The sequence below is a fragment of the Leucopleurus acutus genome (genome assembly GCF_964270905.1).
Source record: "Leucopleurus acutus genome assembly, chromosome: 6".
Taxonomy (NCBI): domain Eukaryota; kingdom Metazoa; phylum Chordata; class Mammalia; order Artiodactyla; family Delphinidae; genus Leucopleurus; species Leucopleurus acutus.
Genome location: NC_139149.1, coordinates 40,729,127 through 40,735,126, shown reverse-complemented (window position 1 = coordinate 40,735,126; position 6,000 = coordinate 40,729,127).

Genomic DNA, 6,000 nt, shown 5'->3' with positions numbered 1-6,000 from the left:
GTGTTTCCCTAATGATTAATGATGTTGAGCATCTTTTCTTGTGCTTGGCCATTTGTATATCTTCTTTGGAAAAATATCTGTGTGAGCCCTATGCCCACTTTTTAATTGGATTGTTTGTCTTTTGTTACTGAGTTGTAAGAGTTCTTTATATATTATGGATACTAGACTCTTACTATATACATGACTTAGATCTAGTTTCTTCCCTTCTATGGGTTGTCTTTTCACTTTCTTTTTTTTTTTTTTTTTTTTTTTGCGGTACGCGGGCCTCTCACTTGTGGCCTCTCCCGTTGCAGAGCACAGGCTCCGGATGCGCAGGCTCAGCGGCCATAGCTCATGGGCCCAGCCGCTCGACGGCATATGGGATCTTCCCGGACCGGGGCACAAACCCGCGTCCCCTGCATCGGCAGGCGGACTCTCAACCACTGCGCCACCAGGGAAGCCCTTTTCACTTTCTTGATGATGTTCTTTGATGCACAAAAGTTTTTAATATTGATGGAGTCCATTTTATCTATTATTTTTTGTTGCTTGTGCTTTTGGTGTCATATCTAAGTTCATTACTAAATCCAAGCTCATGAAGATTTTCTCCTGTTTTCTTCTAAGCGTTTTATGGTTTTAGCTCTTATAACTAGGTCATTGATCCATTTTGATTTAGTTTTTGTACATGATGTGAGGTAGGACTCCCAACTTCATTCTTTTGCATATGGGTATCCAGTTGTCCCCATTTGTTCAAGAGACTGTTCTTTCACCAGCTGCTTTTTGACACTGCTATAACATACTCTAATGGTAGTTCTAGAACCTAAGTCCTCCAACTGCAATGCATCAACCACATAGCTGTATAGTTTGCAGTTCTAAGAGGTGACAGCCTTGTCCTCATCTGATTACTTATGTCACATACCAAAAGGGGAATCAGTGCTATCTTGTCAGCATATAGCTCCCCACTCAGTGCTATCTTGTCAGCATATAGCTCCCCACGGTGAACAGGTAGCCCATGAACAGATATGTTGGGTGTCAATGTAGAGGTGGTTTTTAGCTGTCACATAAATTTTTTTTTTCTCCAAGTAACTTCAAACAAGTGTTGTGAAAAGTACATTGTCTAAACTTTATAAATGGGACATAGAACCCCAGACAAATATAATCTTTATCATATTTCTTTCCTGGGAAACCCTCCTGCAGGGATTTTTGCCTACATGTCTTTGGTCAAGACTGTGTCAAAAGGCTACCCTTAACGGCAAGTGAGTCTGGGAAAGTGAGTATTTTGTTTTCCAGCCTCTATATAATATAGAGAAGGCAGGAAAGAAGATGATTAGGAATGAATGTAGAGTGAGCCATTCTATAGTATCTGCCACAGAGACAGACCTGTCCAAGTGTGTTTACAAGCTGGTGTTACTATTTGTGTGCCTGGTAAATAAATTCAGACTCAAATTGCTCTGTTACTGTCCCATGGTCAAATAAGCTCTTGTTCAGATTCTCTAATATAAGCACACCATAGTTTTTTAGTCAATAAAGGCTAGAATTAATATATTTACATCTGACTTGATTATTAAAACTGGGACATTTTTTTTTTAACCTCAGGAGAGACAGAGAAGTCCCTGGAAGTGGAGATGGGGATTAAAGATTTAAGCTGCTCCTGTCACTTCTATTTTAAAACATTTAAAAAATTACAGGTTTATTAGCATTCATTAATTAATTCATATAATAATATAGCTACTATATGCTGGGGATGCTAAGAACTGAATTTCCAAGGCTGAGTTGTTTCTCGCTTCACCATGCACTAACTGGTCATATAACATCAGATGTTGCACTTTGACTTGATTGTAAACCATTTTCATATACAGTGTCATTGAATTCTCAACACTTGTTAGAGAGGTAGGCAAAGGGGTTAAATAATCTTCACAAGGTCACACAGCTAGTTAAGTGGCAAAGTTAGGATTATGAACCGGTCTATCCGATGCTCACGCATGTGCCTTTTCCCTTTTCCTTTACACTAGTGTGACTATTGCCTAGAAATGATTTGTATATTAAGGTTATCAGGTAACAACTTCCTTTCTCACAAATCACTGAGATTGATGGGGTCCCAAAGGGCTCACATGGATATAAAATGCCTTCAGATGTGAGAACGCTCATCTAAAGAAGAGCATACAAGTGGCTGGATCTATTTACTGTGTAACTTGTAGTACACTTAGCTCTGTCACACAGGTGGGCTGATGAGACCAGAGTTTGATGCAAACAGACTGGCTCTTTCTGAGACTCTGACAGGGTTCTGTGTTCGCTGAAAGAGTGAAATTCAAGGGATTGCTCTGAGGAAGACAGCAAGTGACAACTAGTTGAGGGATCTGAACTAGGAGAGTAGTTCTGAGTTGAAGCCTGGGGACCCGCCGTCAACATACATAGGCTGGTTTCTCCAAGAACCAAAGTTGCTGAGAAAAATCATTCAGCCTGAGCTTGGGGTTCCGTTACATTCTCGGTAAGGGCTAAACTCTTAAGGATCACATATTAGGTAGGGTCTTCATGATCTCACCCATGTCAGTCCTTCTAAGCTCCTCCACTTTCTCACATATATGCTAGATTCCAACCCCCAAGCCCCAAATTCCTCAGGTGCTAATTTTGCTTTTTTGTGCCTGCGTTTGGCCCTATCGTTTTCTCTGCCTAAAATGCTTTTGATCACCTAATAAATTGTGTTTTTAAGTGTCAGCCCAAATTTCACTGATTCTGGCTTCCAGACCTTGCTGCCCTTCTGTGGGTAGCATCTTGTAACTCTCTTAGCCTAGTTGCCATGTTGCATTGGAATGATCTGTCTGTGTGTCATATGGATGTCTCTGTGTGCGATACTATAGTTTTGCTCACCATGCATTTCCAACCATCTTATTAATATTCCTCCATATGGAAATCAGCAAATAAGATAATAGGGCTTGCGTTCCCGGACTCCTTTGCAGCCATGGGTGACCCAATGACACGGTTTCAGTCAATGAGATATAGGTCAGAGGTCCTGGGGAGGGCTTTCTAGGATGAGAGAAACACCTTTGAAAGAAAAGGCTTTTGGCTCTTTCCCCTTATGGCTTACAAGGCAGATGCAATGTCAGGAGATAAAGCAACCATATTGTGTGAGGAAGAAAGTTATGATGGCTCAGGAAGATTACAGATACCTGGCTCTGATGGCACCTTTGAGAGCACTACCAGTTCTAGACTCTCTTCCTCTGGACTTCCTCATATGTGAAAAAAAAAGTCTTTATCTCTTGTCAACCCTATTTGTATAGGTTACTGTTGGTAGGGTTTTGCTATTTGTATCTGAAAGCATTCCTACCCCCACTAGGTCTACAAAATCCTTCAGAACTTGGAGTGTGTTTTACTCATTGGTGTATTCCCAGGGCCTAGCATAGGCATATAAAACATTTGTGGAATGAAGAATAAAAATTGATTTAGCAGAGAGCTGCATAGCACCTCACAGTGCCTGGCATTCAATAAATGTGTGTTTTCTTCTAACTTTTCTTATCCTTGTGCTTGTTGTTTATCATAATCATTCCATTTTAACATGTGAAATCAGGATGTATTTTACAGTGGATAGGCATGCATTGTAGGACTTCATTTTATTCCTTCAAAGCTATTCAACCAATGATGCATCTTAAACTCCAAGTTGTCTTAGAATCCAGGGAATAGGGCATTATTTTAACTGTCAAGAGACAAAGGGGGCTAGGGTCCTAATTGTCAAGAAGGCCAATAGCTCTTAAAAAAACCTCAGTGTCTCCAGTGCTCATTGAATAATACTCATGGATGCTTTCCAGAACAGCATGCTCATTTCTCCACTCTGAGCTCAGAGACTGAAGCAGCACAGAAGCACAGTGAACATTTCTTTCTGGCTTACGGCAGGAAACAGTACATTCACAGACCCTTGCTATGGGCTGGAGGAGGAGCGAGTGGTTATGAAGAACACTCAGTAAATAAAGGAGTCACCTAGAAGGTTGAAAGGTCATAGGTAATTTAGGCAGGTGACATTAATAAGAGACACAACGAGAGGATATGGGGATTAAGGAAAAAGCAAATTCTACGTAATCGTCCTGACAATACTGGATATCTCCATTTCCATGTTTACATGTTATACTTGCTGTGAACCACTGGTATAGATTCATTCATGTTCTCTGCCAACTTTGAATCTCTGTAAGCCTTTGTCCTTCACTGGGGACAGAAAAGTAGGAAAACTAGTACAGTATTTGAATATTAGTTGGAATTTAATTAACATTCAGCACCAATGAACTTTTATTTATTTATTTTTGGCCACACCACGCAGCCTGCGGGATCTTAGTTCCCCAACCAGGGGTTGAACCCATGCCCCCGGCATTGGAAGCACAGAGTCCTAACCACTGGACTGCCAGGGAATTCCCTAATTTGAACTTTTAGAAGAATGTTTCCTTTCAACATTATAGAAAGAATTAGCATTATTTATGACAACCACCCAAAAATGGCAGAATGAAGACGATGAAGGATAGAGGTGATCAGATTTTATACCTACCTAGTTCAGTAAGTTATCCTTCAAGTGAAGGGTTATATTGTTCTTTGTAGTTTTTTACTCTCCCCTTTCCTGGAAGAGGCTTATACATATCTGCCCATGCTCTTGACTTCTGAAGTAGTATGTCTCCATTCAATGATTTTGGTATTGGTTGCATGTCATGCATTAGCCAATGGGATATGAGCTGATGCAACAAATGCCCACATCTAAGCAGAAGCTTAAAGAGGCATCACGAAATTCCTGTAACTCTGTTTTCTACCCTCTTCAGAGCTACTATGTCTCAGATCGGGGCTGCTCCTTTAGCCTGGGCCTGGGAATAGGAAGACAAGAGGAACAGAGCCACTGCCTGGACCAGAACCACGGGCTCCACGGCGTTGTAATCCACTAAGATTTTAGGGTTGTTTGTTACCAAAGCAAAGATGACAAATATGACTGGTAAAAGAATAGTAAACAATTTAAATTAGCTAATAGTTAGCATCTCAGTATAATTCCCCACTTATGAATCATCTTCACAGTAATTATATTTCAAACTTAAATTTTTAAAATTTACTTCCATTACCATCTGAATCATTTGTACCCTTTAAAATTGTACCCAGAGAATAGCATTTTCACTGGGTTTTATAGCATATAAGCTTTTTTAGGGTTAAGAAAGTGGAATTTTTTTCCAATTTCTGAAACTATAATAATCTTTAATATCCTGAAGGTCCATGGCTTTACGTGACTTTTGAACAGATTTGCAAAGTTTGAACCAGAGCATTAGGGGAGGGGTGTGGGGAGAAGAGGTAATTGGAGAAATTCTTTAGAACAAGACAAAGTAGATCCTCCCAATACAAAAACTCAGAAAATTTACATTGGGATTGTTATGCAGTTGAGCACATGTGCTACTGTTGTGATTTTGTATGCTCCTAGCTTAAAAATACAAACAATATTCTCCAGGTGCGTGGACCCTAGACAAAGTGTGTTGTAATTTGATTTTTAAACATGAAACCACTTCCATCTTACGATTCTGAGCTGTGAGTTCTGCAAATCATGTTTTTTTTAATAACAGTGCCTCAGACAGGATATTAACTGTAGGAAGCACTTTTCAAAATGTATTAAGTGACAGAATAAAGTTTATTAAGAGTATTTGCAGCTGAAAAAGTGATTTGGCAGCATTCAGTGTTTGAGGAAGGAAAGCAGAGTGTAAGGTCATTTGCTCTTGAGCAAGTCATTCTCCTGAGCTCAGATTCCTAATTTGCTAAAAGCGGGGCTTGTTCTAGATGGTTACTAAGTTCCCTTCCAGCTATGAAATTTTAGACTCTTTAAAAATAAAATGTTATCTTGGGATCGTTTTAGATTTACAGAAAAATTGTGAAGATAGTACAGAGAGTTCTACACCTAGTTTCCCCTATAAACATCTTATGTTACTATGGTACATCTGTTACCATTAAAATCAATATACATTATTATTAACCAAAGTCCATACTTGATTCAGATTTCCTTAGCTTTTGCCTCATGTC